Source organism: Acanthaster planci, linkage group LG10, assembly GCF_054643075.1.
Source record: "Acanthaster planci isolate LZ-2023a linkage group LG10, COTS_SCS, whole genome shotgun sequence".
Classification (NCBI taxonomy): domain Eukaryota; kingdom Metazoa; phylum Echinodermata; class Asteroidea; order Valvatida; family Acanthasteridae; genus Acanthaster; species Acanthaster planci.
This window is the reverse complement of record NC_141786.1, coordinates 10,217,269-10,232,002: the sequence shown is the minus strand read 5'-3', so window position 1 is coordinate 10,232,002 and position 14,734 is coordinate 10,217,269. Positions and strand designations below refer to the sequence as shown.

The window sequence follows — 14,734 nt, the reverse complement described above, 5'->3', positions numbered from 1 at the left end:
CATTGAATGTGGCCATTGACAACCGTTTTTATTCGGTCAAACTGCGGCAATACGCCGTCAAAGTACATTATGCAATTTTGTTATCAAGACATTACTACTGCACACTTATCTTCTGTCCATAACAATTAATCATCGAAAACATCCGGATACGCATTCAGGGTAAGTTTTGTTCAGAGCGCCTCCTTAAAGAAGTGACCGTAGACCAGAGAGGCTTTTGGCTACATTGTGTGTACGTTTTTTGCAACATAAAGGGTGTAGGTAAACACCACGGTGATGTTCAAAGTTACTATATTGGAGCTTGCGTAGAAAAGGGTTTCCTAACAACCTCACTCCTTGGGTCTAACTTCACCTTCGGACCCAACAGTATTCACTGAGAGGGTAACTGGCTGAAAATAAGAACAGCAATTCAAGTGATTTCAGGGACTATTTCCTGCCTCAGTTATTTCAGAGTATTGTATTTACAACAGAAATTGTCTCTGTGGAGCAATTGAGGTATCATTTACAGTTAGGAGAAAAAGTACTGGATCTTTTCTGAAATGACATATTGAGATTGTGGTCTTTACTACAATTTCATGTTCTCTCGTGACCCTTCCTTTTTCATTGGACTGTTTTACACATGCTTTTGCACACTTTGTAGACGTACGATATTACAATCTCTTTGTCTTCATATTGCACACCTAAATCAAAGAAAGTTAACCCCATCATGCTAAAAAAACCTCGCACTGTATGGCTATCACTGATGTCCTTTATAGTAGTTCTTTTGAAGCTGTTTATTTATCTCGTCTTCTTCCTGTATTCTCCCGGCCAACGACCCGCACCAAATGTGATTAATATCCACTTCGACACAATGGGCTCGCTTTTCACGTCTTGCGCTTTTCCCCCACTATCTAGAGGACTTCTCGTTCCCACAAAGGTCAATCGCTCAGGCAGAGAGCGCAGGCAGTGTGACGTTCGCAAACCGCTCTGATCCGAGAGCCAACAAACAACTTGAAAGTGAATTGCCAGCTTGCAGAAACGACAAGACGAAATCTTAATTAAATTAAAAGGAAGCAGGTTTAGAAGGAGAAAAAAATAACCCTTCGGGACCGAGTGCGTCATTTCTGATTCGCTCGTCTTACCATGAGACATATAATTCGACCCTCGTTTTAAAATTTTTCTTTATTTAAACTTTTTATTAGCAATGTTTCATAGAGTGGTCACGGACTTGCTAGCATTTATTGAGCAAGTGTGCTTGATCACTTCCTCAGATGTAGGGGAGGACGTGTTTTGCCCTGAACAAAACATACACATGCTGGAGAGGCGTCCCTTCAGAAACCTAAACTCAAAAGGACAGTCTCTCGAGATTACTAGCGAGAGGGATTATCCAGTGCATCCCTGGGCACATTGTTCGTGAGGTAAGGCATTATTCAGGTAGCTGCATACGTTTCCGAAGAGATATGTTACTAACTACCCGTATGAAAGTTTGTTTCAACACTGGTATAGATCTCACTTTTCGTCCTGGAAGAGCGCCATCTGGACCAGTAGTTTTAATGGTTTGATTCTTCACCGGCATATTTGCGGAGAATTGTCACCTTGGGCGTCTCACGTGCTTTTCACCGATGAAATTATACAAGCTAAAAATGGAAGTGTCGAATCCAACACTTACACTAGTGCGACTGGTGACTACACTTTGAAAGTGTTGAATCAAGACTTTTAAATAATTAATCCAAGATTTTAAATATTCAAGTGTAAAGAGTTAACAATTTAAGTGTGCATTTTATTATTTTTTTCTTGGAAATTGTCAGGATCATTCAAAAGTTCAATTATAATTCAAATGCTAGATTTAACATGTATTAATATGCAGGACTTGGCACTTTCAAAGGGCATTCACTGTGTGCACACATGTATTATTTAGCGTGTGACATACTCTACTTCAAGTGGTGCAAAACTGATTTCGGTAGTATTTTGACAGTCTTAAAGAATTAACAGCTTTTTGAAATTGGCTATTGTCTCTTTCCACAGCACCCAGTCGCTGCGTAGACGAACTGATTTTAGTTCCAGCTATTTTAGTGCTAATAAAAGCACTGGATTATTTAAAGAAAAAATTGGTCTGTTCGTAAAACGTATATGCTGCAGTGCAGTCACGTACTGCCAGTAATGCGACCAAAAAAAATAGGTTAAAATCATTCCCTGAGCGTCAAATGCTAAACGTTTATTATAGTCTTACACCGTGAAGGACTGATATCGGAACTTTCTTGTTTACTTATTAAATGCACCTTGGGTGTGGCTGAGCGTTGTCTGTATCTCGGGCTTAATATTACTCGGTCATTTTTTTTAAATAGTGGTATAATCGTCAACCAACACCTCACAACTATTTCTATTTTTATCCATTTTCAAAACTGTGTTCTGTGGGCAATACACTGCAGGGGTCTGCTAGAACTTTTTTCTTCATGGTCCTGTATCAGGGCATTGAAGTGCTTTCGGAATGGAAGAGCGTTGCTGGAAACTTGTGAAAGTTCATGGCATGATCCTTGAGGTTCTCTTGTACTTTGCGTTGCGTGCTAAGATCTTTCTGCTGTTGTGCATGTGGTTAAGAAAGCTTCACTTGACGTAAAGTCTAGCTGCCGAAGACAGAGGAACACGTTGACGTCGCTTTCTTATCGATCAATACAATTTCCCCGCGCATTGCAGCCAAGCGTTAGATAAGTCGAGACACGCGCGCACTTCAGCTATTAAGCGCAGTCGGTTCCCGTGCACACCTGTGTCCTGCTCAGTTTTGGGCAAGAGATGTTCGTTGCTTACTTGCACCACTTATTCGAAACGCTACCCTTTGGGGACGGCGCACAATTAAATTAGTGCTGGCCATTCTCCGGACATTCACTGACGGAATTGTTTATCAAATATCCCCAGGTGTTAGCAAGTCCATTTTTAAAGTCCAGGTCAAGTCACGAGTCATTTTTTGCAACTCCAATTCACAAGTCGTTTGATCGCAGGTCAAGTCATAAGTCAATTTGGTCCAAACACAAGCGAGTCACGAGACTTTTTTGTCCAAGTACAAGTCAAGTCGTGTGATTTCGAGCCACAGCCAAATGATTCAGACATGGCTTTTGGCAGATATGACCGAAGTAGAAGTCTTAATTCCGCTGATTTTCTTAAGAATTCTATAGGCACGCGTTAATAGGCCTAATTTAAACTTTAATGGGTTTGATTCAGTAGTTTTCTGACTTGCGTTAGTAACAAGTCATACAGTAATGTGCAAGTTCAAGTCAAGTCGCAAGTCACTTTTTGCAGGTCCAAGTCAAGTCAAGTCTCAAGTCAAAAACTGCTAGTTACAGTCAAGTCATGAGTAACAAAAATAGTCACTCCGGTCCGACTCGAGTCCAAGTCAAGTGACTCGAGTCTACAACTCTGAATATCCCCAGGATGTTTTCGAATGTGATATGGACACCTTTTGAATACAAATGATACATCAGTTGTATTTAAATCTGAAATGACAGCTACTGCCAGCCATCGTTTCGGCGGCGAGAACCATGAATGTTCCTTGAACTTACCCTAAACTAAGCCTTGTGATAGAACGGTTGAGAAGTCTGAGATTGTACTATTGCATTATCCCCTTTTCTCACATAAAGATATCGTGTTAGCACTGTTAAAGGCTAGCAGCATCAGTGTGGTGTTAAATCAAACCTTAGAAATACACCTTGGTGTCTACGTTAACGTTACTTTTAACTTTGTTTCGCTATTTCAATCGTATTTGTTCTGCCTTTTTGGTGTTTATGCTTATGAATAGTTCCATATTCATGAGCGAAATTGTAATAACGCTAAGCAAGCCTAAATGCTACACGTTTACACGAAAAATCCTGCATTTTTGTAGATTTGGCTGGACTAATTAATCTCTTTTCTGCTTATTGTCTGTGTGCATAGTAATAGCAAGCATCAGTCTCTTTCTCAAAAATGTTTGCGTTAAGTGAATTCTGGCTTCACATTTTTACAGAAATATCCGTGCACTGTGCTATGTTTTCCCCAAATGACATCACAGCAACAGCGACCTCAGTTGTCAAGGGAAGCATTGATGTTTTGAAGGTTTTAATAAAAAATAATGCACTTTTCAATGCATGCAGCCAAACAGGAGTGCAAGGGAGTTTTCATACATTGAAGAGGGGTATAAAATTGCAGAAAACTGTGCCTGAAAAAAATCCATTGCAGCTACAGTTTGAGTGACATTGCAGTGTAATATTTGAACTTTCTGGAGTTGGGACCCTTTGGCAGTATTGCGCACATCTCAGTGTACAGATCAGTTGTAACTTGACTGCAACACGGGAGGATTGGAGTGTACACAAGGAAACAAAAAAAAGACAAAAAGAAAATGGCGTCCTGATTTCCTGTGGCATTGATTCAAAATCATCATCGGCCAGAGTAATGGAGTCAGGCTCCAGATAGAATCACGGCATTATACTTGCTGATCAAACACATCCTTAATAGACTCGTTAATCTGTAAAACGTACGGTAAGCGTCCGTGCGTGGCAAAGTCTACTGGCTAGGCCGTCCAAGGAGAATGAAATTGTTCTCAATTGTCATCTATATTGAGCCCTGAGCTAGGCGCAGTTTTCCTAGCAACAGAGGCTCCTTTGGGGAGAACTACACTTCGGGCCCGTCCATAAAGTAGGTACACACGAAGGGGCGAGGAGCGATTGGTGCCGTTGCGTACAATATGCGTAGGGGGGGTCAAGCCAGCGCGTACCGTACGCAAAAGCGAAGATTTGCCTTTGATGAATCTTCATCATATCAATACGCTTTACAATACAATACACAATAAATAAACCGCAACATGACTCATGACACAAAGACCGGCAGCGTCTTCCGGAAACGTACAGGTGCCCTCTTCGTGCGTAAGAGGAAAAAAAACACACCAGGTTTGTTTTGGTTTTGCTTTTATTCAACAGCATCTTTATTCAGCCGCCAAGTAAATATTTCCCAGTACCACTATAAAAACTGTCATTACTTTGGTATTTTATTACAAATTTGAAAGTAACGCGCGAATAACAGCACTACAATAGATATACAATGTACTGTGCTATATAATGGTGCTAAAGCAAGATACCCTGAGAAGTCAAAAAATATGTGGAATGCACATGCGTACAGGGGGAGGGGTTGAAGCCACTGCGTACGCCATGCGTACAGTGGGAGGGAGTCTGAAAAGTCGGCATTTCGTGTATACGTGCTTTATGGACGGCCACTTTGCTGATTCACGAACGGCTATGAAATTCACGTGTTAGGGTCGCGTCGTTACCAGCAAAATGAACACTCCTTCTCAACCTGGCGCTTTTCAGCCAATGGGGGGATCGATGCTTCTGCTCAAGGTTGACAAGCCCACGAGGGTTATTTCTTCGAGAGGCTGCGACGCTAAGAAGATCCTCTTTATCTTTTCTGGGATTATCTGATTATGGTAGCTGTTTTGCAAATTGCCAAAGATTACAGCATGAATGATAGCTGTTTGGAAAAACAGCCTTTTAAAATCGCCGTAAGAAATGTTTCAACACGGAATTTAATAGCCCATCTGGTCGCGTGAATTGACTGCCTGCGGCCCCGGTCACTCGGCCGGGCGCGCCGAGCGAATCTTGCAGGTGCAGCAAATGATGACCTCACTTGAGCGCGAATGTCCCTTTAAAGCCTGTGACAAATTTAAGTGGTCTAGGACGGTATTTCACTGCACGCGTATTTGATGGAACAAGACGAAGCCAAAAGAGAGCAGTGACGCTGATTCCAACTACATACCAAAGAGTCTGAAGATGATTTCATTTGGGGGGGGGGTTGCACACACTGTTTGAGCAACTTTATTCATCTCTTCTACGTATGAAAACCGTTTGATATATTTTTTTGAGTGAGGTGTAAGAAAAAAGTGCAGTGCACTTTTTGACCATTTAAAAAGTCCATGTTCTTCCAGACAGCTCAGGACGCTATGTCAGTGAGGGGAGGATACCATTCATGTACGTCGTACCATAGAGGAAGTACGCAGAAGGATTTTGAGCTGCACGGGCCATAACATCTGGCCAATTACCGCTTTCTGGCATGCCTGGTATGTCCATAGCCATAGCGCAGCGAGCGCTGGCTACCCACCATCTGTTTCACAGCCACGAAACCCTATGATTGCCGCCTCAAATTGTCGCTGGTAATCTGCATCCTTAAAACTTCGTGTACTGACGCTTAGGGAATTGAATATTCATGCATTTGTTGGTGCTTGGTATGATCTCATAACAACATTAGATTTAATGCTTGGGCAGTTGCTTGCATTACCCTGTGCGCCCTAAAGATGTGCAATCACTGGCCTTAAAGAGCACTTTCGTCTGGACTCATTTTGGGAATAAAAAGCCCCGTTGCTTACAAGATTTTGTGTGTTGTTTGAATCATTTCTATTTTGGCATTTGTACAGAAGAGTATTTTACGAGATTTTATGATCACTCCCTGAGATGAAATTCACAGGGAGTTCATTTTGTTCCCTATGGACTTAGCTTTCCAGCAGTAGTCAACATTTTGTTCGCCATTCTTAGCCAAACTCGCGCCAAGTTTTTGAAAACTGATTTATTGAAGGGGGTAGAATAAAATTAGAAACTTTGTATGGATTATGGAACAGTGTGTCAAAATTTAAAAAGTTTATTCACGAAGGCAAAAGTATGTCTAATGTCAGGGATTTTTTTCTCTCTATTTCCTGGTCACAGTAATAAATTTTATTTAATTGCAAGCAAAAAACTGCAAGTATTGCTGGGATATTACTGGCCCCGCTGGTCCGGCTAAGGTGCGGGCAGTAATCAGGCATTTTTTGAATGTTTTCTATTATACGTCTAACTCGGCGGCGACCATCATCGAACACTCTGAAGTGCCAGAGTTGCAACTGTGTCTTTCTCCAAATGATGCAAGATATGGGGTGGAGAGCACCCCCCACCTTTGTGTTGGTCATTGTTTGATCGGAATCTCAGGAATTCTTTACAGACTTCTGGGGGGATGTGTTAGGTAACAATAGTCTAGAGTGTGTATAGGGATTGGACATGGGGGGGTACCCATCGGCCCCATACCGCGCACGATATCTCTTTCTGTGTCCTTCCTCTGTGGTCGTACTACGGAGTTCTTCAAACCAAACGTTGCTAATTGGAAACGTTTCTTAGACAGGCTTGCTCATTGGCTTATTGCCATACACCAACGCAACAATGACCCACCGAAGAAAAGGCAATGTTTTCCCGCAAAATATGAACTATAGCCCTTTTTGGTGCACAAATCAATGTAACTTTTCAGATTTTCATCCGGGGATGACATCGCAGCTTTGCTGATCGGCATAAAACCAAAATGGCACGAAAATGGCCTTAAAAGTAGAAAAAAAATTGTACATGAGGTTAATTGCGACACAAAGATGCCCTTTCGAAAGCTGTTTCCAACAAATTGCATTGCATAGACCCTCTAAGCGGAGTAAGGAGTGTTTAGTGCATTTTTTTTCACGATGTGCCACTATCAGCAGACTGTGGATTGCACATTGTTATCCTAACAAAAAATACCCCTAAAAGACTTTTTTCCCCATATGAATATTCCGTGACATTAATTGTTTTCACTGCATAAATGAGGTCCCCACGATGCTGGGCTGATTTGAAAGGATTCCCTTTGTCAGCATCACCTTACAGAAAGATCGTTAGGGCTATTGAATCATCTTGTACACTTTTCGTGGTGAAAAAAATATTGAGGCGGATTGTGAAGAATTTTTCGAACTTGCAAACAACCAAAAATGTATTCAATAGCACTCGAAAGGGAAAACGATTTTACAAACTATAAATATACTGTTCTGATGTGAGATTCTAGGGACAATTCAAACGCCAATTGGTGGCAGCAGGTGAGATTGTTGGTAGCATATGGAGGTGATAGTGTTCCTCAGAATGGGACAGCAAATGTTTCCGTGCATGACCTGCCAAATGTGACGGTCCAGTTGTCGAATTTTCGAAAGTTACGTCAGTGTGTGAGATATGTGGCCATCTAGGGAGATCACCAGCAAGTTGTCAAGGCTTCTGCCGATTCTATATAGACTGTGTGCTGAAAGTTTATATACACCCTGTTTTTCGTGCCTTTGTAGCCTTGAAACGTGGCGCGCCTGCTAGCTCACTTTGCTTCGTTGCTCAATCACCCTGAGTGCCAGCGTGTGCTGACCACCTCGATCAGCTTGGGAAACTGTGACTTTCCTCACGTCGAAAGAAAATAAGAAATAACAAATTCACAAGTATTTCGTACGCAAGCGTTTCGTTCCCCCAGAGTATAGTTCGTTACCTGTTTCACTAATTGAAGTGTATACTCACCACCTGTATTAATCCAGATCGTAGAATTCTTGGCTTGTTTTTGTAATGGTTCCATTTTAAAATGAGAAGTTCAAATGTCTTGTCCATGAACAGTCGTTTTCGTCTGTGAAACGACTACAGTTTGGTTTCGTTTTGGTTAAAACGTTTTTGCACTACACGTAAGATGAAACATAAAAACATTGTGAAGCATGTTTGTTTTGGAATAAAGTTGCCGTAATTTCCAGATAAACAGAGGAAAGGGTCACACTGTGAGACATATAGTTCTTGTTGCTTTGTTCGTTGATATTTCTTCTTTTCATTTGTGGTTTTGTGCACGTTGTAAATATTTCTTGGTGATGTTTACAAAGGCGTTCGCTGAGGCCGGTGGGTAGATATCGTCGGCCTTTTTTTACGTGTCGTTGTAGTTGCCAGTTCTTGGAAGAGTTCTTGTGGCAGCAAGTAGTAATTTTTTTCCCCCGGGTACCACTAATTCTCTCCTGGGATGCCTCTGCAGGGCAGGACGGTCAATATTTTCCGACAGGTTTCGCTTGCCCACTGATCATGAATTTAACAAATGCACTCACTGCCTTTCTCTGCCAATTCTGGGTCGACACAATCCAGAGTGATATGATAAAAGGATAGGCCAAATAGTGCGAGACGGGGCACCGCAACGTGTCATCACACTGGTGGCTCGTCTTCCTACATTATTGAGTCTTTTTTCAGAATGTCTCTCGCTGGCCGTTAATTATTGAGATTCAGAGCTGACTTGCCGTAGCTGCATTCGACCGTGAATGATAATTATCATGTGTCACACTGGCATCTACAGGACTTTATACGGCGATCGATGCATGCAACTCTATGTGCAGTGCATGTGCAGTGGGCGTAGTTTAAACTGAAGTGACGTCACACGTACTAACAGTTGGAGGCAATCTGCTGCTTTAATTGCGTCCTCTTCATCAACAGCTGGGCAGGCAGTTAATGTGGGCTTTTATGCCAAAATCATATGCAGCAAGGTATGAGACGGAGAGACCCCCCCTGCTTTGTGTTGGTCATTGTCTCGTAGGAATCTGGGGAATTCCTTTCAGACATCTTGGGGGGGGTGTCAAGTAACAATAGTCTGGAATGTGTATAGGGATTGGACATGTCGGGGGGTACCCCTCGGTCTCATTTCGTGCTGGGTATAGCCAAAATGCCACAGTACAAAGATTGCATTATAATGGGCACATGCATCACGTGACGGACAAAGCAGGCCGTTAGAGCTGGCGTGAGGAAGGTAATTGGGTAAGGGACAGAAATGGAATAGAGAATCCGGAGGGTACTTTTCTTTTCTTTCGACTCCTTTTTATCAGTTTCGCTCCTCCTAGAAAAGATTAGTTTCAAATTGAAAGGTTGCTTTATTTCCTGCCCAAAATTGTGACCATTAAGTTTGCTTCCACTGCCATAAACAGAACGCTCACTTCAACGCATTATCGACTCAAGCCTCGCCCAGTCAGCTTGGCACTTAAGTCACATAATGCGATGATATATTACTTTCACGTTGGAAAGTTAGCATTTTGCTATAAGAACCTCGTTTACTGACGGCGAGAGGTATTTGGATCGGGTGGACAGGAATCCATCGAGAAGAGCCGGTCTTGCGCCTGCTTCTGCATGCTCAGGTCTCGGCTTAGAGACCGTTTAAGTTAATTAGGTTTGGAATGAAGGCTTGTGAGGGTAAATGTCAATATTAAACAGCCCAAGGCTTGCGGCTTCCAGGAAATCAGACACTAGCAAACACCATTCGTAGCAGGTGATAGTCTATAGTTTATTTGGATAGTACTTGTAGTATTGCATTACCTCTGCATTTATTTTTCTGCTCTTAAATATTCATTACCACATATTAACTATTCAAATTGGCATGTAAACCCACCTTGCTGGTTGAGTCCACGCTGTAGACTTTGTTGATACAGGAAACAAGGAGTAAGTGATGATTGCCTGAACCTCCAACTAACACACGCTTGAGCGAGCGCCCAGAAATACAGAAGTTTTCCTAAACGTCTCAGTTATGTTGATTTGAAAACAGTGTGTTAACCACAACACCGAAAGGTTACATCTTCTGCATTCAGTGTTGTCTTTTTACCCCTTTGTTTTATTTTATTTGCTTACTTCTCAATGTATTAAAGCCATCAGTAGCTATTTGTTTCTCTTCGCAGTCGGTGAAATCTTTAAGTTGTGCGTCACGATGATAAAATAACCTAAGTCAAGTTTGCTTTCAGCACAGAAAATAATAATGAAAGCATCGGAATATAGGATAAAAAAAGTCGAAGACATCTCGTGACAGCAGAGCGTAATTCCCACTCAATGCGTCCATCTACTCATGACGCAATGCAAAACAATCTCTATTCAACCCGCCCCTGAGCTTAGGTTGTTATTGGCGCACTGATGCGGCGGACCATTAAACTCTTATATGCTCCCACTCAGCCCGGGTAACAACGTATTACACGCGCCTATAAATAGCTGCAGGCAGGTGGACAGGTCTGACCTTGACTTTGACGTCGACCAGACTCAGCGTTTGGGTTCCGTACCTGTAAGATGGCGTGCGACGGCTGTTTTGCGTCACGGTAATGTCAAACCAAGGCCAGAAGCCATCGTACGAAATTAAAACATGATCACGCAAGATTAGTCGTGCTTACTGTACATATGACTGTCATGGGATACATTGAACTTGCCGTATTTATTTTCTGTATACTAGAATTCCGTAACAGTAGCAATGGCTACCACCAAGTTGCATCTTAATGCCTGCAGTTGCGGGCGATCCTCGATAATTTCCGCGGTAAAACGTAGTCGTACACTAAACAGCCTTTGCTGTCTGCAATTGATAAAATTCTCGGCTGATTTCGATTGAAAAGTACCATCCAGCCACAATGATGTGCACGCCAAAGCACCATGTAATTCCTCCGACTTGAAAATAAGCCCACGTGAACGTACTAAGCGGAGGTGCCAACACATCGGTTTCCTCGAAAGTGAACGCACTTTGTTTTTAACTTGGTCACACGGATTGGCGGCTGAAGAAAAGGGTAAGAGATGTCGAGAGCATTACTGTGTAAGCAGAGACCATGTACACACACCCAAGTGTGTAAACGTCTTCAATCGTGGACTCCCTATTGTTCCTCTTTTGTCCGTACTTTAACTTTTTCGGAAGACCTCCCATATGTTTTGTACACGTTTTCCAACCGTGGACTCTTCGGCAACCGTGGACCCTATTGTTCCTATTGTTATAGGTCCACGATTGAAGGCGTTTACACACTCACACACACATCGCACCCTACATTATGTGGACTTCTTTTGTACAGATGTCCGCACTATGTATGCCAAGCTTGCGCACACAGACGGGCTTTTAAGAGAGCATCATCAGTGCACTATTCACGCCAATCTTGCAAAAATCCACCTTCATGCAACATTTAGCAAGAGGCGCAACCTTCCACGGTCGTTAAGTGCAGACATACCACAGAGCAAATGCCGTACTGGTTCTCACACCCTGAAAGCAAAAGCTTTGTAATCGGAGGGGGGAAGAGAGAAGGGAATATGGGATGAATTTTAGCTGGACTAGAGTCGATTTAGAAAGGAAGGGGGCCGGGGATCACAAGGCCTCATCCGCGGATGGGAGAAGTTCCCTATGTTTAAACATACTGCAAGGTATTTGATTTTTACGGCTTCAGTGTCTTTATTTAGTTATTTTAGTTTTAATGTAGGTTTAACTGTGATTTCATAGTGTCACCGTGTATGGTAGTTAGCTTTCTTTTCGCGCAGGTAGGGGTAGAGGCGTCTGTCCCCTGGAAAAATCGAGATATCACCGATGGAAGCAGGGTTAGGTCTAGGTAAAACTATTCTCCATGTTGGAGGGACAGACCTATACCCATACTGCGGTTTGGGTACTGGCGCGGCGACATTCATTCGACACTTAAATATCCATTTATTTCCTTAAGTTCTACCTGTGCTGCAACATTGATAATTTCTATGGAAACAGCGCATTATAAATCTTTAATTACTATTAAACAAAATGTAATTGTGTGAGGAGACCCACGCAATTATTCCAAGAGCGACAAGGGGCTGCTCCTGTTCTCCTCACCGAGTACAGCCAGCGGATCGATGACATTTTGTAAACAGAAATAAGAAACAGATCCGTTTCCCATAATTACAGTGTATCGTAAGATACTGGCTGATTGCCTGGGTCGGCCAAGACTTGTTGGCGGCCTTGTTTAAGATCTTTGCTCTCTTTGCAGCTTTAAAGGACAGTGGTTGAGACGACGCGGAAACACCTCAGTCGGCTTCTTACTCGGTCGTATTTCCAAAGCGTGCAAAGTGTTTACAACATCTGATGATTTGGTCGTGATATATGACTTTCTATGTGTAAAAACCACCGATTGTGTGCGTGTTACTGATACGCACAGCATGTGTTGTTGTTTGTTGTTGTTGCTGAAGCATTAAGATCACATTGAGGGAGACGGGTAAATCCCGGCTGTTTTCTCAATTTCGTATTCATGTTGTCTCTGTAGCCATTTGTGCAAATATCAATTGACTAACTGTTGTTCAACCATTTGTTCATGAAGGAAAGTGACCACATTATTGTACACCCAAATGGCTATCTCTAGTCTTAGGAATCCAACTTTACTGAGCAATTATTACCCGGGGCGTTCCGATAGTATACTTGAGTATCATTTCATTTTCAGTCATTTAGTGCAACTACAAAAACTACATGAGATTTGCGTGTGTGTTATTAGCCACAAAATGTCACATGCTCGCGAAGGATGACTGATAGCCCATGCCATAGCGGATGTCGGTGAAGCGGAACATTGCTCGAAGTTCGAGCGAGATCAAGCGTTGAGAATTGGTACTGTGAGTGTTTGATTTAATGTCAGATATCAAATAAAGGCCGTACGTACCGTACCGGCCTTGAGTCGTACAAACACGTGTCAGTATTTACGACAGTACTTAAGGACCTTCAGCCGAATTCGAAGGGTTTGCCTCTTCTTTTCCTAGTTTGGCTTCAAGTAAGATGCTTGATATACTTGCACAATTATATCTTTTCCCGTCTTATTTCCTCCTGAATTTCACTTCAAATTGTACATTGAACCATAGGCCATGTAGCGGCAGCTCTTATCTCTCGTGGAATTCGCTGGCCTTGATAAGATCCGCCACTAGAGGGATGCAGTGTAATTTCAAGTTGTGGACCAAAAAATAAACAAGCATCTCGACAGAAGCTTGCAGTTTCGATAATGTATTGTACATCTTTCACTTCCAGATTAGTAGTGACCATTGTAACAAAGCTCCAGACAGAGATTCGGTATACGCAAGTTCAAACGATTATCTCCAACAAAGCTTGTCTTCGCAGTATGGGTTACACGTGCAGCTCCAGAGAGATGAGTAGAGTACTACATTAACTTGCTAGGCTCCGTGTAAACTGCAATAAATCCAAGTACACGTACGTTGTTCAATATACTTGTAACAAGGCAAGAATTAGCATGTATAAGAATCAAGTGTTTTCTTATGAAAAAAAAAACTAATCCAAGACTAAAGCTCTGAAATACACTACAAAGTTATCATATCAGTAATTCAAAACAAACAGGAAAGACATGTTTATCACTCGTTCATTTTGGATGATTTGGTGACCAATATGTATCATGCAACGAAAATGGCTGTTGCAACAATGTGCTTTTAAAAAAGGTAAACTCCAGGAGGTCAACTGAGGGCGTACTACAGGTTTTCCAGGGGCTGCAGTTACAGGCTATCACTCATGTAGCCGTAGTTTATAAGACCCTGTTTTTCTGATATTTGACAACAGTGTTCAAACTTTCGAATCCTGTCGTTTCATTGACAAGGCTGTGGCAACTTGCACTCTGTTTCTTCATGGATGGCGCTGTTCATTCAAACCATCCTCAGTTGGACAGTGGCGAGAAAGCACTTGGTGGCGCTGTAGACTATTCCAGCGACCACGGTTTTAAAGGCTGCGGCCAAAATGTTATTGAGGCTACCGGTAAATTGCAGGGTTGGGCAAATGACAAAATCGAAACTGAAGCCACATGAATAGGCACACAGCGGAATGCACTTCCCTTGTGGGTTCCGTCCGTTGCCGGTTATTTTCAGTTACAACTTCTGACGTTGTGACAGCTTTGGTACCAAGCTGACACACATGATGGCAACGTGTTTACAGTCTGGGAAACGAATGCAAGAACAGGTGTTGCCATCGCATGAGCTTGCTCCTTGCTCTTCCACATAACTGTTAATTGTCTTTGCGGTTGTACGTTGTACACTGCTGCTTGGGGACATTGACAATTTCTGCTAGCACACAGGCCTTTTTTTGTAGCGTAGAATGATTCTTGTCTTGAGCTCTTTCGCCATAGCAAGAAAACACTTGGAAATCGTCTGTAAAGGAATATTTTCGCGGATAGCTGCGTACAGAAGATTACGTGGAC

At 42.4% G+C, this 14,734-nt stretch overlaps 1 protein-coding gene across 3 annotated transcripts in view; it reads left to right on the top strand.

Annotated features, from left to right (window-relative positions):
* The window catches only part of LOC110983883 (potassium voltage-gated channel unc-103-like), a 158,626-nt gene that overhangs the window by 23,457 nt on the left and 120,435 nt on the right, over window positions 1-14,734 (top strand). Inside the window, exon 3 of one of the 3 annotated variants that reach the window (XM_087142162.1) lies at window positions 1,248-1,394. The exons of the other annotated variants lie outside the window; for them this stretch is intronic. The gene's annotated coding sequence lies outside the window, so the exon portion shown is untranslated. The remainder of the gene's footprint in view (window positions 1-1,247; window positions 1,395-14,734) is intronic. 3 annotated transcript variants of the gene reach the window in all.